This window comes from Orcinus orca, chromosome 3, assembly GCF_937001465.1.
Source record: "Orcinus orca chromosome 3, mOrcOrc1.1, whole genome shotgun sequence".
Classification (NCBI taxonomy): domain Eukaryota; kingdom Metazoa; phylum Chordata; class Mammalia; order Artiodactyla; family Delphinidae; genus Orcinus; species Orcinus orca.
In genome coordinates this window covers 91,614,359-91,641,611 of record NC_064561.1, presented here as the reverse complement: position 1 = coordinate 91,641,611, position 27,253 = coordinate 91,614,359, and the positions used below count along the sequence as shown (strand labels likewise).

Genomic DNA, 27,253 nt, shown 5'->3' with positions numbered 1-27,253 from the left:
CATCTAATCAGGAGTTTGTATGACTTGCTTGTCACATCACAGCTTACCTATCTCCCTGACTAGAATGTGGGGCCATTCACTGAGGAAACAGCATCATTTATCTCTGTATTCCCAGGCTTTAACAAAGTACCTGTCACTAATTGGCACTAAACTAACACTGTTGAATGAATGAATGCTATACTGTAACTCCAACCATCTAAGAAGTTATAGTTGTGGTTCTTAGTCTTTTCTGATTCATGGACTCCTTTGAGAACTGTAGGGAAGAAAACATTTTTACCAGAGACAAATGCATGTAATACAACATTATGTAGGTGATTTTAGGGGTACCCTGAAGCTCACTTCTGGTATACATATTAATAATTTTATAGAGAATTTTAAAACTACTAATGTCTTCCTGTCTATAAACTAATAATTTGCTATTTAACCTTCTGATTTATATATTCATAGTTGCATTTAACTTGTTAGATCTCTTAAAATCTTTTTTGGAATAAAAAATGCTCTAGAAGGCTACTATCCAAATTATATTGGTTATACTTCCAGCTCTGTCATTAGCCAGCTGTGTGGCTTTGGATAAATTCCATAAATAATCTGGGCTTCAGTTCCAGACCTGTAAATTAAGGAGGTTGAACTAAGATGATTTCTAAAGTTCCTTACAGTTCTGAAATTCTCAGTTCCAAAGCATGGGAGTTTCCCTGATGAAGAAAAGGACATGTGCATTATAAATCTGCCTCGACGGGGAAGCACTGAATATCATAAATACTCAATGATTTTTAAAAGGTTTTTAAAGTAAACTCTTTGCAGATATCTGCAGGAGTCCAAGAATCAGATCTATAGCTTAGACATGTATCAATTTGCAGGACTCTTGAGATTTCCATTGTGTAAGGGAGCAAATACCCTCTCTCCCCAGTGGTTATTTGACTTTTAACATAATCTATATACTGGGACTAGTTCATCAAAATTACTTCTGAATCCCAAGTCTAAAATAAGGGATGCCCTATAGAAAATAAGGTTTGAGCAAGAACAGTCACAAGAACTGATGATGGTATTCAAAATATAGTGTACTTCCTGTGAGACTAAAATCTTTTCTTGGCATCAGATACAATATTTTGTGACATCAGTGCATGCAGGACTGTATGCTGTTAAATTCATTTTTATAAAATGCCACTTACATTACTTCTCTCCTTAACTCCAAAATCCTGAGTGTCTTACCACTCTCCCACAGGATAAAGTCCTAAGTTCTATCTGTGCACATGAAACCCACCCACCATCTAGCCCTAGTGGACACTGGCTCTCCCTGTTCTCCCTAAACAGCATTCTATTTTAGATAAGTTAATCAGCCAAATCCTGCCAGTAAAAACTCCAATCTTGATTCCCTCCATGCCACACTCAGGCTATGATCCTTTCTTACAGTTAAAGTCCTATTAAACACAGAGTTCTGTTTTCACTAATGGTAGACAAAGAAATTTGAGCAACCCTCTTACTGAAACTATAACTAGAAAAAAAATATTTTAAAAATCCATTTGAAGTTCTTACAGAGTTAATCAATCAATCAATAAAATTTTTTAAAGTGAAGAATTACAAGTCAATATCTGCAAGACAAAGGAAAGCTGGATAATTGAGTAGAGCACTGGGAGCTACTTTTGCCCACATTATCTGCCAATTCTGTAATTCCACACTGAGAAGCTGAGCAGAGCTTTTGACAATCACAGTAAAAAAGTAACAGGGATTAGAGTTCAGGGCATACAAAGGAAGAGGGCGAGATTGACATCTTAGCAATAGGGGTGGGCTAGAAATTGACCCTGTTTCAGAGCCTAAACCTCAGATGGATATCATTTCTGATTCTAACAGAATTAAGGTTATCCAGATTGTTAGTACCCATCCTTTCTGTGATAAAAAAAAAAGTAGCTCTTCTGCAAGGGATGATAAAACAGAAAGCACAACTTTAGGCTCACCATTATCTCTAAATCATTTCACATACTATATCCTAAAGCCAATTATAAAAATCACCAGCTATAAAAGAGAGAGAAAAACATTTTACAAAGTCAAGAAAAACAATAAATTATAGAAATAAACCCATAGGAGATCTTCAAAATGGAGTTATCAGACATAAATTTTAAATGAACTCCATACAGTTGACCCTGAACAATGCAGGGGTTAGGGGCACTGACCCCCAGTGCAGTTGAAAATCCACACATAACTTTTAACTCCACAAAAACTTAACTACTACAAAAAAACAAAAACAAAAACACCTTAACTACTAATAGCCTACTGCTGACCAGAAGCCTTAACAGTAACGTAAACAGTTGATTAACACATATTTTGTATGTTATATGTACTATATACTGTACACTTACTATAGAGTAAGATAGAGAAAAGAAAAGTTTAAGAAAAACATAAGAGGCAATACATTTACAGTATATATATATATATGTATTTATTTTAAAAATTCACCTATAAGTGGACCCACACAGTTCAAACCTGTGTTGTTCAAGGGTCAACTGTATGTTCAACAAAACAGAAGATAGAATTTCTTCATAGAAAAGAAAGAAAAAAAGAATCAACTGAAAATCCTAAAACTGGAAAATAAAATAACTGATATTAAGAATTAAACAGATAAAATTAAAATCAGATAAGACATCATGAAATGGAGAATTAGTAAAGTGGAAGAAATGTCAGAGAAAATGTCCATGATGCAGGGTTAAAAAAAGTTTTTAAGATATAAACACAGAAAAGAGTATAAGACACAAAAATAGTATGAGAAAAAGAAATGTAATAAGAATGTAGGGAGAAAATCTCATACACACATAATTAGAACCCCAGATAAAGAGAGTTAATGGAAAATTGGAGAGAAACAATATTTTAAAGTATAATGGATGAGAATTTTTCAAAACTGAGAAACACATCATCACAAATTGATGAATCCCAAGCATGATGTACACAATTAAAAAAAAAAAACAACACTAAAATACATTACAGAAAACTGTAGAATTTTTTTTAAATGAAGAGTTTTTTTTAAAACTAGAGGAATAAAAGATTTTACCTCCATAGAAGCAAAAATGCAATTGATAGCTAACTTCAACAGAAGCAAAGAAATGATAACAACCAATCTAATATTCCATAACCAGCAAATATTTACCTTCAAAAAAATGTAAAAGAAAACATTTTTCTTGAAAAATTAAAAGAGAAGTATTTTAATCAAAGGAGTACTATGGGGATTTCCTTAGGCAGAAAAAAAAATTATGCTCGAGAGAAGCTCCGACATCTAAGAAATGAAGAGTACTAATCTAAAGGATTGATGAATGGGAAATTTAAATAAATGCTGACAGTAGAAAACATTAACAAAAATGAATTATGAGGTTTAAACATATGTATTTCATTAATATACACCCTGAAACAATAGTGTTTAAGTAAGAAGTGGGATAAAGAGAATTTAAGAATTTTAAGATCCTTACATTCTCAGGAAAGGGATAAAATACAAATTTATAGTAAACATTTAGAAGTGAAGGACACATAATCACTAGGATAACTATTAAAAGTAAAATAAAAAATGGTGTACAAATGACAAGTTAATAGAATATAAAAGGGTAGAATGTAAAAATTAATCCAGAAGGCAAGAAAAGAGAAAATGATAAACATCATTAAATATAAAGAATGTTAAAGTAGATTTATAACCATATTTACCAGTATTATATTAAATTAAATGTACTAAATATCCAAATTTTTAAAAATCATCAAAATATTTAAAAATATTAAACCAGATAGTATGCTACTTCTAGAGACAACTCAAAAATATAAGAATACAGAACATTTGAAATTAAAGGGGTGGAAAAGGATACCATAAAGAATACTGAACCAAAAAAGCCTATGTAGCTGTATTAATCAAAGAAAGTAGGGATTTTTTTCACACTTCTCTCAGTTGTCACTGAGGTCAAGCAGACTAAAAAAGAAAATAAAATCAGTATGGCTGTAAAAGATTTGACCAACATAGCAGCAAGGCAGACACAAATGAATGTCTAGTAAGCTACTGACGAATACATATTATTGGCAAGGACACACAGAACACTTACAAAAATTGATCTTATACTGCCCACAAAGATAGTCTCCAAAACTGTCAAAGGACTGAAGTCATACGGAACATGCACTCTGACCACAGTGGAATTAAACTAGAAATTACTTTTTAAAAATGTAACTAAAAGTCTCCACATCTTTGGAGGTTAATCAAAACACTGCTAAACAAACAATGAATCAAAGAAGAAATCACAATGGAAATAAAATATATGTGAAATGAATGGTTTTTAAAAGGGGCAAAATTTTTAGGTTGCAGGTGAAGTTATCTAAGAGAGAGAATTGCACCTTATCATTTATGCCTTACATTGCTTTCATATATTAAAAGCTCTTACTAGAAAATTAAGATGCTGAAAAATCAACACTACAGTTATCTATCTTAAGAAATTAGAAAAAGAAATGCTAATCAAATTTAAAAATAATAGAAGGCAGAGCATAATAAAGAGCAGAAAGAAATAAAAAAGAATCAAAATTACAGTGAAGAGAATCAGTTAAAAGATGTTTTTTGAAAGGATCAATAAAATTGATAAAACCTTAGTGAAAGTAATTTAAGAAATATGAGATAAAGGATAAATAAGCAATATAGAGAATGAAAAAAAAAAGGTTACATGTCATATACTATAAACATTTATGTCAATACACAACAAAATTCAGATGAAATAAAAATCCCTACAAAAAATAATCTACCGAAACTGACTTGAGGAGACACAGAAAAAAAATGACTACCCTAATATATTAGGGAATTGAATCTATAATTAAAAACATATCCATGAAGAAATACCCAAACCAAGATGGCTTTACCAATGAATTCACTGAGTACTTATGGAAAAATTACCACCAATTGTCCTTAAACTTTTCCAGAGAATAGGAAAAGAGAAAAACTTTCCAGATCATTTTATGAAGTTAGCATAATCTTGAGGTCAAAACCTGTCATGCATATTAAAAAGAAGAAAAAGTATAGGCTGATTTTAAAGCAATAGGTGAAAAATACTTTTAAAAGTATCAAATTCAGCAACATATAAAAAGGAAACTCTATCATGAAGAGGTTGAGCTTATTATGGAAATGAAAAGATGGTTCTATATTTGAAAGCAATCAATGTAATTCACCTCACTAACAGAATAAAGGAGGAAAAATATACTATCATCTCAATTGATTCAGTAAAAGCATTTGATAAAATCCAACTTCCATTCATATTAAATTAAAATATAACTACTAGCAAGCCGGGGAAAAAGTTTCTTGAGTTAAAATGTTAGAAAATTTTCTTTATAACATCAGAAATTATACAGGAATGCAGACTAATACCATCATTGTATTAAACATTGAACTGGATGTCTGCTAAGTGTTATAAAGCAAGAAAAGAAGAAAAAAAGGTAAAAGAATCAGAATAGAGGAAATAATACTGTTATTTTTTAAAGTCATAATTGCATACATAAAAACTCAAAGGAAAATACAGACAAATCATTAAATTAATAAATGTACTCAGTAGAATTGCTGGTCACAAGGCTAATGTCTAAAAATTACCTTTCTTGTACCAGCAACAAATAATTAGAAAATGAAATTTTAAAATAGATATAATTTACAATAGTGCCAAAAGTATGAAATACCTAAAATAAATCTATAAAAACATATGTAAGAACTCTAATAATAAAGTCAAAAAACATTATTGATAGTAATTTAAGAAAAAAAAACATGGAACAGGAGAAATATTCTCTCTTTATTTTTAAACCAGTTTGACTCTCTTTTTTCAGTGTACAAAGAACTCTTTTTTTTTTTTTAATTAATTTATTTATTTTTGGCTGCGTTCGGTCTCTGTTGCTGCATGCAGGCTTTCTCTAGTTGCATCGAGCGGGGGCTACTCTTTGTTGCCGTGCCCAGGTTTCTCATTGCCGTGGCTTCTCTTGTTGTGGAGCATGGGTTCTAGGTGCACGGGCTTCAGTAGTTGTGGCATGTAGGCTTGGTAGTTCTGGCTCCCGGGATCTAGAGCGCAGGCTCAGTAATAGTGGCTCACGGGCTTAGTTGCTCCGCGGCATGTGGGGTCTTCCCAGACCAGGGATCGAACCTGTGTCACCTGCATTGGCAGGCGGATTCTTAGCCACTGTACCACCAGGGAAGTCCTGATAGTAATTTTTAAAGGTCTTATGTAAGTGAAGAGATATTCGTGTTAATGAATTAGATAACTCATTACCATGAGGATCACTGTCAGTCATCTCTCCTCAAAATGGTCTAAGTTTCAAAGCAATCTCAATAAAAATTCAAGCAGCCATTGTTTGGGGGAAAGTGACAAGCTACAGTTTACATGAAAATTAAAATGGCCAGGAATATTCAAGACATTTCTGAAGAAGAAGAGATTATTTACCCTATCAAGTTTTAATTTTTTAATGTAAGAAAACAATGGAGCATATAGAAGATTATAATGGAGTAGAATCTCATAATTTGAATTACAAAAAAATCATAAGCAGAATAAAAGTACTACCCATAAAAGAAAAGATTGCCAAATTGAGCTATATCAAAATTAACAAAATCTTTAAAAGATATCATTAAGATAATGAAAAGGCAAGCCACAGAATAGGGAGATAATATTTGCTGTACTCATAACCAGCTAATGGTTCACATTCTGAATTTATAAAGACTTCCTGCCTATAAACAAGATGACTGGGCTTCCCTGGTGGCGCAGTGGTTGAGAGTCCGCCTGCCGATGCAGGGGACACGGGTTCATGCCCCGGTCCGGGAAGATCCCACATGCCGCGGAGCAGCTGGGCCCGTGAGCCATAGCCGCTGAGCCTGCACATCCAGAGCCTGTGTTCCGCAACAGGAGAGGCCACAACAGTGAGAGGCCCGCGTACCGCCAAAAAAAAAAAAGATGACTGACATTCCAATGGAAAAATAAAGAAGACGTGAATAGGCACTTCACAAAAGAGGATATTCAAATGGACAATACATATTTTAAAAGGTCCTAAGTCTTAGATTTAACAGAGAACTGCAAATTTAAAATGCAATAATATTACAAGTATACATACACAAGATTGCCAATAAAAATTATTGATAATATCACAAATATCATATGCTATCACTTATATGTGGAATCTTAAGAAATGATACAAATGAACTTATTTAAAAACAGAAGTAGACTCACAGACATAGAAAACAAACCTATAGTTACCAAAGGGGATGGTGGGGGTTGGGGGGAGATAAGTTAGGAGTTTCGGATGAACATATACACACTACTATGTATAAAATAGATAAACAACAGGGACCTACTGTATAGCACAGGAAACTACATTTAATATCTTGTAATAACCTATCATGGAAAAGAATCTGAAGAAGAATATATATAAGTTGGTACAGTCACTTTGGAAAACATTTTGTCAGTTTTTGCTTAGAAATAACGTTGCTCTAGGACTAAGCAATTCTGCGCTTTGGTGTATATTCAACAGAAATGCATGCATACGTGTAACAAAAGGCTTTTGCAAGAATATGCATTGCAGCATTATTTATCCTAGTTATAAATTAGAGATAATCCAAATGTCAATCAACCGAAGAATAAATTGTGCTGTATCCCTACGAGATACTATCAAAATGGAAAACTACAGCTACATCCAATAACATTGATGAATTTCAAAAACTTGATGTTGAGCAAAAGATGCCAGCCACAAAATAGTAAGCAGTGTATTATTCTTGCACATAAACTTCAAAAATAATCTGTGGGAGTAGAAGTCATGATAGCAATTACTAAGAGGAGCTGTATATTAATAAGAAGAAGCACGAGGAAGCCTTCTGTGGGCTAATAACATTCTATTCCTTATAACATCAACCCTGAAGATGGAAGAGGCTCTCAGGGCTTGCCATATATTGAATACTGGTACATGAAGGTTCTTTACCCCTGCATGCCTGTCAGGACTGTTCATTGTATAACTTGTATAAGTTATAACGTAAGGACAAAAGAATGGTGCTGTATGGCTGGCAAGGTGTTTAAGGTAAAGTTCCCAGGCTTGGTTGCCTCCCATGCTGATATGATCTAGTCAGTCAGTCTTTGTCAAACTTGTAATCAAAATGCAACTCTGTGTGGTGCTTTGCGGCATCAGAACATGCATCTGAGTATCTGAGGTCTCTGTGATGAAGCTGCAGTTACCCTCTGATCTGAATTCCTCTTTAAATCTGGGTAAATCATTCATTTGCATACTTTTCTGTATGTCTTTTTACTTTACTTTTACTATGAAAAAGTTTAAGAAAACTAACCCCCCTGTAGGTCCTAGCTTTAAATATATCTGTAGTTTCTAGCTTTCTCCCCAATTCTATATCTTTGGGAGTTTTACATTTCCTGTGTCCATACCCACAGTACAAGTTAGCTATCTGTACAGCTCTTCATTACAGTTTTTGTCACTTGGTGGTCACAGTTTTCCACAAGGAAGCATTTTTCTTAACTCACAAGAGTTACGAGAAATTCAAAAAGAAAAGTCATGTAGGCTGAGTTGAGTAGGAGATGCAAGGCGGTTGGCTAGGCTCACTCACTAAGTATTAATTCCTTCTGCATACCAGCCTAAAGGTACAAGCGATTCTAAACCACGTTCCTGCAGAATTTCAAATTTCTACATGTCATGGACTTGTTTGCCTAAACAAGTCCTAACACTGATCGTAAAATCCCCAAATGCCAATTGCCTATATGATCATAATAATTTTTCTATTTCTTATCTTCCCTAATCAAATGTAAGCTACTTGCCATCAGTTTGGTTCCTAGCAAGCACTGAATAAATTTTAACAAAATAAGTAAAATAGATAAAAATGGAGTATGTTTATTTATTTTTAACTTACTTAATTCTGACACATCAAGAATTCTTCTAGGGTTAATGAAAGCTTAGAGATCTTTACGTTTAGGGTGGTCATACATCTTGGTTCACCTAGGACAAGTCCCAGTTTACATATGCTGGCCCATGTTCTTATTATCTATTTCACTTTTAAAGATCTCAGTTTGGACAGACGTTTAAGTGGTTACTCTGCTTAACCAAATGGTATGTATCAGTTAACTACAGCCACGATAATATTATTTAACAACCACAAAATGTCAGTGCCATACAATAGTAATGTCTAGCTCTCCAGTATGTGCATTGGTTAGCAGTTTGCTAATTTCTGCTGGGATGACTCAGACTCTTTCTCAAACCCAGTGGCTAATATTGTCATCTTCTCATGGTGAAGGTAGAGAGCACAACCAAATGCATAATACTTCCCAAGCTTTCCATCATGCTATACTCAATAACATTCTATTGACTAAAGCAAACCACGTAGGAATTCCAAGTTAAAGGGCAAAAAAATATACCCCACCTCTCGTGGAAGGAGCTGCAAGGTCATATGGTAAAGAAGCTGGACACAGGGAGAATGCAATCTACTCTAGCTCTCCATATTGCAAATATTTACTACCATGTTTGAGAGATCCATGAATGAGACCTCCTACACTGCAAGCTTGTCACCTTGCATATTGCTGTATTACACTCCAGTGTCTTTCATATAACTATGTGTGAGGAACTTTATCACAAGCTGAAGCTATCTGTTTTTTAGAAAGCCTTTAAGCTTAATAGATAACAGTGACAGTGGTAGATGTGTAATGTTTTCCTCTGAGAACCCTGTCTGTAATTGTACACCAATTGCACATGAATGGGGTTGACAAGTCCCCGAACAAGCCCGATTTTTCTTCTGTTGTCTATTCCAGAACATTCACTTTCCCCTCAGCCCTTCTGACAAACAACAGAATCACAGCCAGAAGTAACCGAGCACAGCCTGAAGTACAAAAAGTAACACTTTTCCTTCAAAGCAGACCAGAATTGGACAGCATTGATGGATTTCTCCTAATCTGTATAAACCACTGTTCTACTGATAACTGAGGAAAATTTCATATTCATTTCACTGAAATGTACCAGAGACCAGCAATATTCCAAGACCCTATACTCTCCCTTCCAGTGTAAGGAGCTGGATTTACATAGTTTCCCTATGCCCACTCGCTGTATGACTCTTATTTGGTCCTTCAGGTGGGAGACCATCTAACAGGGAGGAACTTCTCTAGCAATAGCTACCATCTTTTGCTCCTCTTCCTATTTCCTATCCATGGGGAAGATAAAAGGATGTGTGTACATCCAAGATGTCAATTTTCAAGGCTCTGAAAAATTAGCTAAGTACATATTGGCCCTCATAGCTGATCATTCTAGCTCAACAGAGAGAAGCAATTACCCAGAACCTATCAGATCAAATTAGATGGGGTGGTTGGAGCACAGCACTGGAACTGGCAGATAAGTAATTAAGTTAGGTTCTACCATTAAGTTGATGTGAAAAGTGAGGTCATGAGGCCTCCATTTCCTCATCTGTATCAGTTTGTACTGAAGAGTTTTCATGATTCCTTTGAATTATCTCTGAATTTATGGAGTCAATGATATACTCATCACATAGTGCCAAATGTGGATGCCCTAATTTCACTGGGAAATAAATACCCAGTCATTATGATATCCTGGACAAGCAGAGAGATACTAATATTTCTTAGAAGGAAAATTTTCTTCCTTCTCACCCTGTTTCCATTAATTAATTTTCTAAACAAATCCCACAACTCTCCAATTAGAAGCATGTTGTTTCCTCTTATTAGTGTCAAAATAGTAGCCCCTTCACTTACACAATTCCTTTGGGAGGCTGGAAAATGGAAAAGACTGAATGGATAAATGAACATTGACCGAAACAAGAATGGTGTGCCAAAATCCTCTATCCCCTACCTCAATACTATTCATTCATTCATGCAAACATTTCTGGAACTAGGCAGCAAATGAAGATTGAGAATGCAAAGATGAATAAAGAAAAAGAGAAAAGCAATGCTTTCAAAGAGTACAGAATCCAATAGGCAGATAAATTCACAAATAATGACCACTGAACTATAGCTGTCATACATATTGTTATAAAGATTCATAGAAACGTCATGGAGCTCCAAGGAGTGGAAGACCTAACCACAAGTAATTTTTCAAGCAGTTATTAACACTCTTATTTTGAGTTATGCTTCACAAAGTCTTTGACACCAATTATTTTATTCTCCAGCATCCTCTGGTGGAGATATGATGCTTTCATTACAAGTTTCCTACCTGTGCAGAAAAAGAAGCCAAGGCCAAGAGAGATTTAATATCTTGCTTTTAAATATTACTGGAATTATACAATACTACACTATAAAAAGGTTATAAAGATAGTCTTAACTTTAAACTAGTAATCACACACCTAAGAATTTAGCTGCTTTGACTCTCCCTCAAGACCAAAAAATAGATTATAAACATTAAAAAGATTTTCCTATAAAGATAAACATAAAGGATTTCCTGTCATTAATAAAGATAAATTATTATTGTGCTAATAAAAATGCATTAACCAAAAATCTGGATTCCGAAAGCAGCCAGTTTAGTCACATGTTGTATTCAATTTAGAACAAAAAATAAAGAATATTTTAGATAAAACTGTGTTCCAACTTGTGTATTTATTTTTCCCAACTTTTTATGTATTTTTTTCAGATCTCTAGAAACTTGTCTTCTTGGTACTGTGCATGGGGAGCAATCAGATAGTTTGATTATTGACCTCTTCTCATAAAAAGTATACTTAACTTCTTCCAGTGCATCCTCCCTACTCCAGATTTTAACGATAACTTGTAAAATTTTTGCAAGAAAAATCGCAACATTTTAAGAGAAAAAGCAAAACTTTGTGTTGCTTCCATAAATGGTACAATCCTAAGAATAAGTGTAAGAAATACACTAAATATATTCATGTTTGATGCCACAGTTTTAAGCATAAGCCAGAGTAAAGGAAACATTATTTGCGAAATGCATTGGTGGTTCCTGCTTTAAGTAAATCTGTGGATATAAGGTCATGGTTTGCATTGTATTAATATTTTCCACTCTAAAAGAAAACATCCTAACTTCACTGGAATGATGCTGTACAGTAGATACTTAGCACCAGACAGAATAGGGGAGGGCAAAAATTAGGGTGAAGTAAGATAAAAGCCACACATTATTCAAAAAAGATAAATATTCTCTAAAATTACAGTATAAGTCAATAAGAAAATGATATCCAATTGACAAACACGTACCCATGTACAGAGAGAGAACCTGCTTTACTCCAAATTTTCAGGCCTTTGTCTGTTAGAGGAAGTGAGTGACAACTTTGTAAATAGTTAATATTACTATTTTTCAGTAACTTCAAAGTATTATTATTAATTTCAATTTATTAGGTGCTTATTTATGCCATGCATAGTACCAGGCACTTTATATATCATTGGGTTTTAATTTGATTTTTTTCACAATTATCATTGTAACAGAAGAGAAAATAATCACAGGTTAATTGATGTGTCCAAGACGACATAGCCAATAAGAGAGTCAGGATTTGAATTAACTAATTCTAAATAGTTTTGTTATTTCCAGCACACTGTACATCTCTTTTGTTTGAATGTATACATATATATGTGTGTATTTGTATGTGTTTTTCCTTTAGTTGCCTCCTCACAGACTATAACTTTAGATTTGTGTGATTATTTCATTAATATCTGTTACCTTTCTAGGTTTGAAGATTGACAGGAGCAAGGATATTTCACTTACCATCAAGCCTCTACCATCTAGCATATCGCATGGCACATGATAACTATTCAGTAAGTACTCTTTCATGATTGGTCCTTAAGATTCAGGCCAGTATTCTATGAACTATGTCATGATCCTGCTGTTGAAACACTACAAACCATTCAAGATCCTACAGGAATGCTACCTTTACTCTCAAAAGAGCTCGGACGATGCAATGACAATGAAAATAAATCACCACCATCATGGATTAGCAAGAGAATTTTACCAATATCCGGGGAAACACCCTGAGAAAACACAATTCCAATACTTTTTCAGTTTTAAGAAATAAAGTTTTGACTTCTCAGTGAGCAGATTATTTCCAAATTTCCAAACTGGGTAATCACACTCACCAAAAGGTATTAAAAGCTTGAAAATCAGAGTTTAAAAGTTCAATGTATCAGTTTCCCTGATTCATGTCCCCCTTTGGCATAACATAGTATTACCTCCATGCTTTATTCTTTTCCAGTCAGATTGGAAGGAAGAATGATTTAGCCATTAAATATAATGCCCACTATCAGAGTGAGGTCAGTCACAAAAGGATATATGATTGAGTGCCAGTGGCCCACTTAACTCTGACAGCCTCTTTCTAGGTTCTTAATGTGGCCATGGCTCCCCCAGTCTGGTACCACTTTGACAGTGATGGTTTTTAAACAAGACATTAATAACATCCTCGACTTTTGACAGTTCACCTATTCGAAAAACCATACATTCACTTACTGGCCCGGACATAATGAATAGCACTTTGCAAACTTTCTGGTAATGAATTCTGGCCAAAAAAAGGAGAAATATCTCCAGGAAATGGATTTACGTTCCCTTTACAGAGATACTAGGTACCTGGCTATAATTCTGCTCAAAACTTAGTTTTGAGTTTACTAATATGACCATACATATAGAGAACATTTCCACCATAATCTATGCTATTGGGGTATAAATTACTTTTTTTTGGAAATAGACCCAAAGGTAAAGAAAATGGACTATTTTATTGAATATTCTTAGATATAGCAATATTATCTTATTACTTTAATTCCTCCAATAATCCTGGTAGGCATTCACTATTATCCCATGTTACAGATGAGGAAACAGATTCAGAGAAATGAAGAAAATTTTCCAGTTTACTGATATGTTAAGCAGTGAAGTCCATACTCAGTCTAAAATCCTAGTTCTTTTCATGAACCAGGTTCTTTCTTCACCTACTCTTTTCTTCTGGACTAGGTTTGCAAACCATACTATATTCCCATCTCACACTGCCCTTTACTGTGGTCACTTTTGTAAGAAGCTCTCTTTCCTCAGGCTCCACTCTGCCAGGACAGAAGAATGTAGACTTCTATGTAAGGGCATTTGGCAGGGCTTTTCCCCATAAAAAAATCTTTGTAGGGGAGCATGAAGCTCAGTAGCCATGATTACCATGTGCTATAGACAAAACTATTCAAATTGTGGTGCTTTGGGAAACTCAAGCAGGAAGAACTGAAGCATTAAATAGGGAATAGGATAAGGATTAATGAGGGGCATGGCAGCACTGTTCATCGTTCTAAAAAATAATGGAACTAACCAGATGTCTATTGATAGTAGATTGAAGAAATAAACTGAAGTACATTCATTTAATGGAATATAATACAGGAATAAATATGAACCAAATACAGCCCACCACATTAAAACAAACTGATGGCAGTTAGGGTTATTTTCTAGCATGACCACACATTCATGGATTTACTCACAGTGATGGTTAATTTTATGTGTCAACTTGACTGAGCCATGGGGTGCCCAGACATTGGGTTAAACGTTATTCTGGGTAAGTCTGTGAGGGTGTTTCTGGATGAGACTAACATATGAATTGGTTGACTGGATAAAGCAGATTGTCCTCCCCAAAATGGATGGGCTTCATCCAATTTGCCGAAGGTCTGAATCAAACACAAAGTTGAGTAAGGGAGAATTTGTTTTCTACTTTGCCTGTCTTCTAGCTGGTACATAGGTCTTCTCCTGCCTTCAAATTTTAATTCAGATTAGAATTTACACCATTGGCTCTCTTGATTCTCAGGCCTTTGCACTAGGACTGGAACTATACCATTGGCTTTCCTAGGTATCCAGCTTGCCAAATGCAGGTCTTGGGACATTTTAGCCTCCGTAATCAAGTGAGTAAATTCCTTACAATAAATCTCTTCACACACACACATGCACACACACGCACACACACACACACACACACACACACACTATTGGTTCTGTTTCTCTGGTGAACATTAACTAATACACTCACATAGAAGTTTTCTGGACATCTGTCAGAATCACCATCTAGAGGAGGATTTGGTCTATAGCCCTGGGTCAGGGGGAAACCACAGAACTCTGAAGCACCTGGATCTCTAATCCCATGAAAAAAGAAACCAGAGGGAAAGGTTTTGAAAACAAGGGAAACAGTCTCCAACAAATAAACTAAAACTAAATCAGCAAACAAATTAAACAAGCAAGGAAAAATTGCTAATAGAGAAACAGTCCCAGCAAATCAGTCAAACAAAAAGAGAATAAATGCAAAATCTTACAACAATCAACTTCAATGGTGAGAGAGAAGTAGACGATAACAGTATAACCATGAGGAAGTTGTGAATGTAACAGAAAGACAGAAGGCATGAGACCTTCAATAAGCATTCATTCATTCAACAGATATTGAGTGTGTGTTAACTAGAAGGCTCTACTAATCCTGGAAGGGCACTAGTGAATAAGAACACACTAGAACTTGCTTCTCAAGTTTTGAAACAAGATGGTCAGTTTGGTTTGAGACAGGTCTAGTTTAATTGAAGGTGAATCATAGTATCCAGGCGAAGGTGTCTATATACACAAGGGACTGGAGTCTGGGAGAAAGATAAAGAATAGAAATTCAGATTTTGGAGTCCCTAAGAAATGAAAGTTGAAATCATAAGAGAAAAGATAAAGGATTCTCTGACAGGAAAATAAATTAGAACTGAGAACTAAACATTAGAGAAGGTCTGCAAATTAGAGACAGGAAGAATGAAAGGAGTCAAGGAGAAAGGAAAAAAAATCTACCAGAGACACAGAAAACCAGGGTGGACAAGCTGGCAAAGAAGGCAAAAGAGGAAAAACTTTCAAAGGTCAGAGGATGATGAGGAGAGTTTTCCAAAAGGCAGAGAAGGAGAAGAGTGGAACAACAAAGACTTAGATGCCAGGGCATCTCTAAGAGGCAGTGTTACCCTCTGCCATGTGACTCATGGGAAAGCCAATATGCCACCAGTTATGTCCAGAAATTTCAGAGTGGAGGGAAGTTGTGTGGCAGTTCCTCTGAGGGGTCTGGAAGGTAGATGGCCTTGCAGAGTTTCAAGGTCTGCATGCTGCCCTAAAATAGAGGTGGATCAAGAGAGATGGGTCTGAGAGGAAAGCACAGAGATCTCTGAGCCTCAGCAGAATGTATTCCTTTGACAAGATACTGAGGGGTGACAAGTCCAAGATGACAGGATGCAGTATAGAGAGCAGTGCAAAGGGGTAACAGTGACCACAAACATTGAGGTTAAGATCCAATGCCAGCAAGAACTGGTGGAGAATGAGAACGAGTTGCTCACCACTCCCTCATGCCCTGACTTTATGTAGGACTCCATGAAACCTGAAATCTAGAAGAGAAGGAGAAGATGGGGAAGAGCTCTGATTTGATTGAGAAAATATGAATTTACCACAAATTAGGTTGAGTTAAGTTTCCATGATTTGGCAGAATTTGGCTCACAGTAGAAATGAAGGGAAAAAATCACCGTAACATAGAGGATAACACAGAATCTAAAGAATGGCTGCTTGAGTTCAAATCTCAGTCCCATCGCTTACTAGCTGTGTGAACTTGAACAAGTCACTTAACTTCTCTATGCCTCAGCATCTTCATTTATAAAAAGGATTAAGAACAGATGTATCCCATAAAGCTTTTTATGAAGATTAAGTTAATAATTGTATACTCATAGACTCGTTCTTGGAAAGTAATGTGCTTTTTATTGTGTTTGATACTATTGCTATTACAAAAGCACTGGCATTTTGTTTATTTCTTACATAGCTAATTAGAAGAGTAGTAGTCAATAATATTTAAAAAAAAGAGAGAATGAGCAACGAGAGGAATCCACTAGATTTAATGGTGAGAAAAATCCACATGGACTTTGAGACTCAAGCTGCAGCCAAGTGGTAGAGGTAGAAGACAGTTTGTACAGGTTAAATGGGGAGTATAGAGGATGAGCAGGTAGAGGCACAATAGAGCTTAGTCGTTGGACATGTCTGTCTGTGGAAAGAAGAGAGAATGTTTCTAAGCCAGCTTGGTATTAGATTTTGTGTTTATCATAAACGTTTCCCAGCATCCTGGTCCACAGGATAATAATGTATGTGTATTACATTATTTCTTACATGCATAACCCAAAGGGTGCCTTTATAATTATTCCAGGATTGGGGAATTGGAGACAGACTATGATGACTGCCTTAACATTTAGGTACCCACTGTGGCAGAGTTTGCTGGCTGCTCCCTTTTTTTCTCTCATGGTCATAGGTAGCCTACCCATTGCAGCCTTTCTTGCAGTCAGCTGGGTCTCCTGAGTGAGTTCTTGCCAAAAGCATATGAGGGGAAGAGTTCTGTGTTGGATTCAGGCCTGGCTGACAAAACCTAACATGGTCTTTTCCTCTGGCAGCTGCCAGGAGTAAAGACAACTCCCAGGGCTGGCTTGAAGCTCTGTGTGGAAAATGGCAGAGCCCCTCCAAGTTACCACCCTGAAAGATGGCATGAAGGAGGGTGGCCTGCCAACCTCTTCCCCTGCTCGTTCCTATTACAACAGTGAGAAATAAACTTCTATTGTGTTTGGACAACGTACAATTTGTCGACTATCATCAGTTATTACACTCTAACTAGTTAGTGAAAGTTAAATAGAGAGATTTCTACCTATGTAGTGCTGATACTAAAAAACATTTATACAAGTTACATTTAGTCATTCTGGTTGAAAATGAAATTATGGCTATGTGTTTTCAAAAGTTTTCCCAAACTTCAGTAATTTTTACAGCAGCTTCACCATTTTTGCTGGATTGAAGTTATCATTTTTATCCCCAGCCCTTGGAACATCTGGCTCCTGGTATGTACTCGATAGTTATTTGTTAAATGGAAAAAAAAAAAAAATATATATATATATATATATTTCACCTGTACTTAATATTTTTCTTTCAATAGGTTTACATTTTGAATTGAAATACCCACTTTAATATTGTATAAGCAAAATATGTATGTGTTTACAAATACATATATGTGAGAATAAGTATATACACAGATGTCTATACAGAAACATAAATATATATGAAATCATGGGTTTGCTATTCCAGTTGTTTCTTCCAGTTCATATTTAAAAAACTAAAATTCTAGTACAATTAAAATTAAAAATCTGTTCTTACAACCAAATTGATTTTGCACACTACCAGAGGGGGATGTACCACACTTTCAGAAACACCAATTTAATGTAATTAACTTACTTACTGTGCAATCTACAAATGCATTCTCCTCCTCCATGTCATGGAGTAGACCCATCCCTATGAGGTAATAAAGTTCATTTCCAGAGAGAATGTAACCATCAGAGGGAGGTCCAGTGAATTCCTTAGTATGATACCACCTACTCGCTAATAATAAATATGGATGTGATATATACTAATGTCTTGGAATCAGGTACAGCATTTACTAATTTGTATTTAGTTTGATGAATTTTATGAAGCCTGAACCTTATTTTTTGCATGTTTCCAGGTAAAATGAAGTATCCTAAATGATTATAGAACTCAATTTTCTACATTTCTAGATAGGTCAGTTGCTTATTTTAAAAAAACAACACTAAAAATAGATTTCAGAGAACAGTATCATGGAAGTTAGGTTTATATATCATGTTGCTTTGAAAAACAACTTTTTTAAATGGTGATCTCTTCAAGTAACCTAGACTTATTTGAAGGATTTAAGAAAGGAGAATGCAGCTCTACTGATACCTTGATTTTAAGCCACTGGCAATGACCTTCTGAACTACAGAACTGTAAAATAATAAATTTGTGTTAAGTCAAAAAAAAAAAAAGGAATTAGTCTGAAAACTGCCTGCTATTATAACCTTTCAGCAGAATATTTTAAATTTTATAATTTTGTAATTATTTCAGAAGAATATTTTTAAATGTTTAAATACTTTTAAAATGTAACATTTTTAAATATACATTTTTTGACCCAGACATTCCACTTTAGAAATTCTTAGAGGGGGAAGAAAAAGTGCCAATGTATAAAGACAAAGGATATTTATTGAATCACTGCTCATAGTGGGAAACAATCTGAATATCCAATACTAAGAAAACAGTTGCATAAATTATGTTATATCCATCCTAGAACATATAATGCAGGCATGGAATAACAACAAGTTAGATCTCTATCCACTCTCCTGAGGGCTCTCTATTATACATGGATAAATGAAAAATGCAAAGAGTAGAAAAACATGTACAGTTGGCTCTCATTTTTATAAAAAACATTGTGCCTGGATTTATTTTCAATGAGTAAGAATAATGGTAAAGGTACATACTAGGTTATCATAGGGAAGACAAAGGAGAGAAAATAATTTAATTCTTCATACATTTTTATATTATTTTAGTTATATAATAACCATATTTTTTTTTAATGAAAAAATCTGACATTAAAAATAATGTCCTTTCCAGTAGCAAGAAAAGGCCTGATTGTTTTTAGGGATGCCTTTTACCTCTTTTCCTTGCTATTAAAAAATAATTTTGTATAATTAGGAAAGTTTATTTTCTAGTAATCATATATTCATGCCTATTTAATATTTACTATGTACTTTTTATACATATGTTATTTATTAAATGCCACAAATTTACAGGTTTACCATAAGGGTGACAAAACTATTGAACAAATGTAAGTTTATACTCACTAAGTTCATAACACAGTTTCGAAAAACAGCCAAGTGTGCTGCCACTACACTAAAGCTGCTCTCGTTGACTTCTAATCAATCCTGTTGAGTGAAGCTAATTAAAATATCACTAGCTTTAATGGATCTAAGGGGACCTTAAATGATGCTCTCCTAACAAACCAGCATTTCAAGAGGGAAACTCAAGTCCAAACTGGATTCGTTTTTAACAATGCCAGAGCCAGTTCAACTTAGGGCCTTTTATTATGGATGGGTGACTGGTCTGGGAAGTGATAAATGAACATTGTGAAAAAGAGCCGAAGTTTGAAAAGGTACGACTCCATTTAGGCACACTCAGAAGTGCAGGAAATTATAACTGTTTATGTACACATATAGCCACTGAGAAAAAGTATTTGGAAAGAGAACATAGATTTGGAATGCAGCAAAAAACTGGATACCTTAATTTGGTTTGAAAAGTGCTTATTGAGAGCATAATACATTCATTCACCTGTTTATCCCACAAACATGTTGTTTAAATTTCATATTACCTTGTCCATTTCTGTACTACAAGGATAAAACAATGAAAAAGATGAGCTCTGTCACAAGTCCAAATGCCGCCATTTAAAGAAACACAAAGTGTCAGCCCTTTCCCAAGATGCTTTACTGCCATCCACCTGAAAGCTGTTATAAGAAATACACAGATCTAAGATGACTACAAATATGAATGGTTACCCTGGAGTTGTACAGTGTCCAAAGTATACAATATCCCAGGAATTGAGGGTACAGAGATACATAAGATAACAGATATACCATAAGACAATTTCAATACAATGGTGAGTGTCTAAGTCAGAGATATATACCAGGGGCTAGGAGGGTCCAGTCTAAAAGTCTGGGAAATGCTTTCTTGAAGAGATGACAATTGAGTTGGGCCAACTTTTTCAATTTTAACACACTTTTATCTAAATATGAAAAAATGGTGGGTCTCTGATGGATCTGGGCCAGAGTAGCACAGGGTCCTTGAAGAAGGTCTTTAGGTTAGAGAGTGGGTAACTGTGGCAGGGATGTGCCGTCTTATCATGAGAAAGTGACTTACTTCAATATAAAGAGCAAGCCCCAAACATTCTCTTTTTCTCCTTCTCTTCTATGAGAAGTCTCAACTTTGGGGGAGCTACTCCATGAAGATTCCCCAGATCTACCATATTAATACTATCCTCTTTGGGAATGACTGGGTAGCTGGGAGGAGAGAAGGGGAAGGCAGAAGTTTGCAGAATAAGAACTTTGTGCCTCTGCAGAGAAGAAATTGTAACCATGCCTCAGTATAACACAAATGACCTCTACTTTTAAAAGTTGGCTGAGAATGAGGAAATCCATTTGTTTAAAGAGATATTCTGTGAAAGCAAGGAGGACGTGAACAAGAGCATTGCTTAACAAGAAATGTACAATTTTTTTTCCCTAGCATGATCCAAGTCAAGCCTCTTGTTTTAGAGCATCAAGCCTCTGTTCACAGCTCAGAGACTGGAAAAAAAAAAAAAAAGGGTGGGTTTCCCTGGTGGCGCAGTGGTTGCGAGTCCACCTGCTGATGCAGGGGATGTGGGTTCGTGCCCTGGTCTGGGAGGAACCCGCATGCCGCGGAGCGGCTGGGCCCGTGAGCCATGGGCGCTGGGCCTGCGCATCTGGAGCCTGTGCTCTGCAACAGGAGAGGCCACAACAGTGAGAGGCCCACGTACCGAAAAAAAAAAAGGGTTTTCTCATTTTTCTTATGCTTTTCCACTTAGGAACATTTTTTAAAATATCGTTCCAATCCTAACATAAAATCATTTATTTCTTTTATTTAGCAGCTTATATATCACCAGAAGAAGAAAGGGGAGCACTTGTTTTGGGTGGACTCAACCCACTTGTTGATATGATTATCAACAGCAAATACATTTGAGCAGAACGTGTATGGGTGCTGCGCTGGATTTCAGTCACTGTGGGCAAGAATCTTACCAGGAACCAGGAAAAAAAACATGATGAGGCTTGAGGAAGGAGATAGGGCTATGTTTCTATATCACTGCTCTTAGAGGTACTCAAAGTGTTGGATAAAAAAAATTTAGGATGATTTGGTGAGAAGGTACAAGACAGAATTATTTGTATCAGTTTTACAGGTGCTGGAAATAAAATACTAAAAAAGAGGCTAGTTTAGTCACAGAATGAGACACTAACAGGAATATGTCTTCCTCCCCATATAATCTCACCTCCCTCTGTCAGTTCACTGGATAATACTATTTTTAATTTTTTAAAATATTTTACTAATTTATTGATAATCCTTATTATTTTTACAGGAGTTTTAAATAGTAGTGAAAGATTGAGTTGCTGGGAAAATGTGAGGCCTACTATACTTGATGACTAGTAAGAATTTAGCCACATTTTCCTTTCATCAACTAAACACATCTTATATTTTTCTAAGCACCCATTCATTCCATTGGTGATCATCAGCAATTATATATATCGAACTATAATTGTACAAAGACACTCGACATATTGAGGACGCCATTGCCCCAAGATTTTCTGTAGAGTTATTTTGATAAGCAGATTTTGGCCATAATTTTACTAATTGTAAAATCATGTGCTGTGCCAGGGATTAGGCCGCCAAACTCTTATGAGAGCAGCAGTACCTGAATGGTAACCACTGTGGACTTGTGCTCTTAACTCTTCACAGGGAAGTGGAAAAAAAGTGCCATGGGAGAGACAAACACAACCAAGGCCTCAACTATGACTGAACAAAAAGTTTTACCTAAATACAAACTCCTATCTAGAACTTAAGGTTTATAAAGTTGTCTTTATTTTTTTATTTTTTATTTTTTTTGCGGTACGCGGGCCTCTCACTGTTGTGGCCTCTCCCATGGCGGAGCACAGGCTCCGGATGCGTAGGCTCAGCAGCCATGGCTCACGGGCCTAGCCGCTCCGCGGCATGTGGGATCTTCCCGAACCGGGGCACGAACCCATGTCCCCTGCATCGGCAAGTGGACTCTCAACCACTGAGCCACCAAGGAAGCCCTAAAGATGTCTTTAAATATCTTGTTTTGAATCATCCAAGAGTGACCTAGTCTAGAGCCATCATGAAAAGGATGCTCCCTTCCCAATCTGTGTATAATCTGTAAAGCCCTAGTGGCCAGAACTTTCCCAAGCTTGTTGTAAATATCTCCTTTATGCTGGAGGAAAAACTACTTCAAGGACTCTAAATCCTTTCCTGGGTATCTCAATGCTGGAGTGGATCCAATGTTTTGTGAGAGTCTGGCTAACTCTGAATGGAACATACCTCAGGAACATACCTCAGGATAACTAGAGTGGCAGGTAGAATAAGTCCGAGAGGAGCAGCAAGTGCATTTCATCTGGGGGACAGAAGAGAACACTCTAGGAGAATTCTAACTTCAGTAATAAATTATATATTAAAAAGTTACATATAGGGACTTCCCTGGTGGTCCAGTGGTTAAGACTCCCCACTTCCACTGCAGGGGGCACAGCTTCAATCCCTGGTCGAGGAACTAAGATCCCACAAGCCACGCAGCACGGCCAACGTAAATAAATAAATAAATGAATAAAATTTTTTAGAAAGACACCTACATTTACTGAGGGCTCGATTATTTTTAAAAAGTTACATATAAAAAAATTTACTAGCAGGCTTGTGATCAACCAAAAGAGCAAAATGAGGCATTCATAGAGTGAGTTTCCATAATCTCATCTAGAATTGCTACTCCTCCATGTCACACCACCAAATTATAACCAGAAGAGGGACACGGGTTTTTTTTCCTTTCCTTTCCTTTTAAATGGGCAGATTCCAGCCTTAGAAACACCAGGGAAATAAAGAGCCCATCTCTGAGTGTGGAGTTTTGAGAAACTGATTCTAACTTAAAAGCTTTAATTAATTGTCCCACATCAGGCTACCAATAGATTAATGCTTTATAAAAAATACATGGTGGAAAATGTGAATAAATAAACCAGAATGATGAATGTACTCACATTTAAAGGTGGAAAGAAGAGAAGAGAAACATTTTCAAATACCACATGGGAGAACTTAGTATTTCCCACTCAGAAGGTTCTCATCATATATCTTGCCCATCTGATCAACTATGTTTACTATTTTAGTTTTCATTAAGTCTTAACACAAAGCTACTTGGGCTAAATATACAAAGTTCAGGATGATTTGCTGCAATCCCAGTAATTGCTTTTCCCATTTTTTGAACCAAACATAACAATATAACCCCATGGTGCATATTGAGGGGCTTTTAAAACAGACTTTATTTTTTACATCACTTTTAGGTTCACAGAAAAATTGAGTGGGAAGTACAGAAAGCTCCCATATACCCCTGCCTTCACATATGCATAGCCTCCCCCATTATCAACACACCACATCAGAGTGGTACTTTTTTTTATAATTGATGAATCTACATTGACACATCATTATCACCCACAGCCCATGGTTTACATTAGGTTCAGTCTTCGTACTGTATATTCTTTGGACTTGGACAAATGTATAATGACATGTATCCACAATAATGTCATACAGAACAGTTTCACTGCCTTAAAAATCCTGTGTTCCACTATTCATCACTCCTCTCCCCCATTCCCTGTAAACATTGATCTTTTTACAGTCTCCATAATTTTGCCTTTTTCACAATGTCATATAGTTGGACTCATATGGTATGTAGCCTTTTCAAATTGGCTTCTTTGTCTTACTAAGATGCATTTAATGTTTCTCCATGTCTTTTCATATCTTGACAGCTCATTTCCTTTTAGCACTGAATAATATCCCATTGTCTACATGTATCACAGTTTATTTAACCATTCACTAACAAGGATATCTAGGTTGCTTCCAGCTTTTGGCAATTATGAATAAAGCGGTTACAAACATTGGTTTGCACGTTTTTGTGTGGACATAAGTTTTCAACTTCATTGGGTAAATATCAAGGAGTGTGACTGCTAGATCCCATAGAAAGAGTATGTTTAATTTTTTTAAGAAACAGACAAACTGTCTTCTAAAGGGGCTGTACCATTTTGCATTCCAACCAGCAATCTATGAGAGTTCCTGTTGCTCCACATCTATACCAGCATTTGGTGTTGTCAGTGTTTTTGAATTTTGGCCATTCTAAATAGATATGTAGGGGTATCTCATTGTTAATTTGCAATTCCCTAAATACATAGGATGTTGAACATATTTTCTCATGCTTATTTGTCCATTATATATCTTCTTTGTAAGGTGTCTATTCAGGACTTCTGCCCATTTTTTAACTGGGTTCACCTTCTTAGTGTTGAATTTTAAGAATTCTTTGTATATTTTGGATAAAAGTCTTATCAGATATGTCTTTTGCAAATATTTTCTCCCAGTCTGTGGTGTGTCTTCTTAACCTCTTGACACATTGAGTTTCATTTCTCATAGAAAAAGGTGCTTATTTGGGAGAATAGGATATTTCTTTGGCAGTCTGTCTCTTCGAGTTACACTTCATATATCCAACTGATAATTCTAGAAGTCGTATTTTCTGACTCCTCCCACATCCAGAAAAGCAGATATTTTATCCAACCTCTAGTTATCCTGTTCACAAATTAATTTTATTAGACTTTTCCTTCTCAAACTCTTTTGTTCCTCAACCACTTCATTTTCTCTTTTTCTACCCATTTCAAAATTGACAGGTTTTAACATCCAGCCTACATTTGCCAAAGATCAGCAGTAGTTTGATCTTTGCCAGTGAGGAGTAGGAGAAGACAACTAAGTTGGAAAGAGAATTTCTGTCTACTCTTTCAGATGGGGTACACATCATCTCAAGCTGCCCAGCTATATTTGACCCTCATGGCAAGATAAGTTCTTATGGTTTATTACTGGGAAAGCCACAAAGAAGTATCACTTTAGCTTTAAAGCTATGGATTCTAGAGAAAAAAAAAGCATACATCTCTGATGGGGAAGAGAACTGAGAGTAATTCTTCTTTTACAATGCCTCATTAGAGCATGAGAGAAGGCTTGACAGAGAGCAATGGCAATGACCACAGGAAGGAACAACACAATTAATTAAAAAAAAGATTAATTCACAGGGGGATTCCATAGCCTGGGCAAGGTAGGATAGAAGATAACCTTATATTAGTTTGCCTAGAATGAAAATCAACTGTTTTTCTTTACTGAATACTCACAAGATTTCAGGGCAAGCTGCTACAGTTTAGAGTTAGGTAAGCAAAGCACAATACTTACCATTTCCTAGAATAAGTGGGTGAAGTCCAAAAAATATCTCTGTCAGGTCTGAGATAGTTTAAATGAGTTCCTGCTTGAAACAAAGAAAGCTGATCTTCCCTGCCAACTCTACTTTTCTTTATAAGAGTGCGGTCCTTCGTTATGCTTGTAGTTGAACACTGAATATTTCAAGAGAGAGCGCTTTGGCTGCTAATGGCAAAGAATTACCCAAAAACTCACATGCAAGATCCCATAAGAATCAAATCATCATCTTTCAATTGCTGACCCTTTCCAGAATTGTATTATGTAACTACTAAGTTGATGAAGACACACAAAATCTTGCCCAGGTCTACATAATCAGACCATACTGAGAGACCTATAGGTAGGGGTAGAAAGAGGAAGTTATCCAGAAGCAACCCATGCTTCCTGTCAAAAAACTCCAGAAGGATAGACCTCCCCTTCTGAAAAATGAATTAAAAACTAAATTCCTGGGCTTCCCTGGTGGCGCAGTGGTTGAGCGTCTGCCTGCCGATGCAGGGGACACGGGTTCGTGCCCCGGTCCGGGAAGATCCCACATGCCGCGGAGCGGCTGAGCCCGTGAGCCATGGCCGCTGAGCCTGCGCGTCCGGAGCCTGTGCTCCGCAACGGGAGAGGCCACAAGTGAGAGGCCCGCTTACCGCAAAAAAAAAAAAAAAAAAAAAAAAAAAAAAAAAAAAAAAAAAACTAGATTCCTAATATGGGGCTCATAAAAAGTTCCCCCCACATAACAGATAGAGGACAATTACCATGAAGAAAAGCATTTGGCTTAATATAACTTTCTCTAAGAAAAAAAAAAAAAAAATGAAGACAATGTCTAGCTCATACCATCATTAATCATTAATAAGGGACACAAGTCTGTGACCTGATTGTAGAATCTGATCCACAGAAGTGTGCCATTAGGCTTCATGAAATAACATATGTAATACATGTAAAGACATTTCCTTTTTAAATCTGAATTTCTTGCTTATTTCAGTAAACTGGAAAACCTGGCAATATTTGGTCCCTATTTCCAAGTGCAGACCAATGGGCTGGACCTGAGAAGGAGCCACTCCCTAAGGTGGGCTTATGGTACCCACCATCATTCCCTATATTATTATCACAAGCTCATTCTCTCATCTGTGGCACCCACCTTATCCCTGTAGAAATTTGGATTTGTAATTCCTAATATATAAGAAACATGGACTTGATGAAGCCACAGAAGTCTTAAAAAGTGATTTATAATTAAGACTTTTTAAAAAATGCAAGCACTGGGACTTCTGGAATGGTAGAATGAGGACCTCCATAAGTCTGCTCTTCCATAAAAATCAATAAAAACACATGCAAATATTTCAAAATCAACTTTTTAGGAACTCTGCAAATTAACCAAAGGCTCGCAATAATGTGAGGAGCAATTTGTTCAAGAAAAACTGCAAAACTTCACTAAGAATGGCAGTGAAGTTAGGGC

At 36.0% G+C, this 27,253-nt stretch overlaps 1 long non-coding RNA gene across 1 annotated transcript in view; it reads right to left on the bottom strand.

Annotated features, from left to right (window-relative positions):
* Positions 1–26,556, bottom strand: part of LOC125963886 (uncharacterized) — a 33,840-nt gene extending 7,284 nt beyond the window's left edge. Inside the window, exon 1 of the long non-coding RNA XR_007476311.1 lies at positions 26,448–26,556. This is a non-coding gene — a long non-coding RNA (uncharacterized LOC125963886). The remainder of the gene's footprint in view (positions 1–26,447) is intronic.
* Between the last annotated feature and the right edge of the window lie 697 nt (positions 26,557–27,253).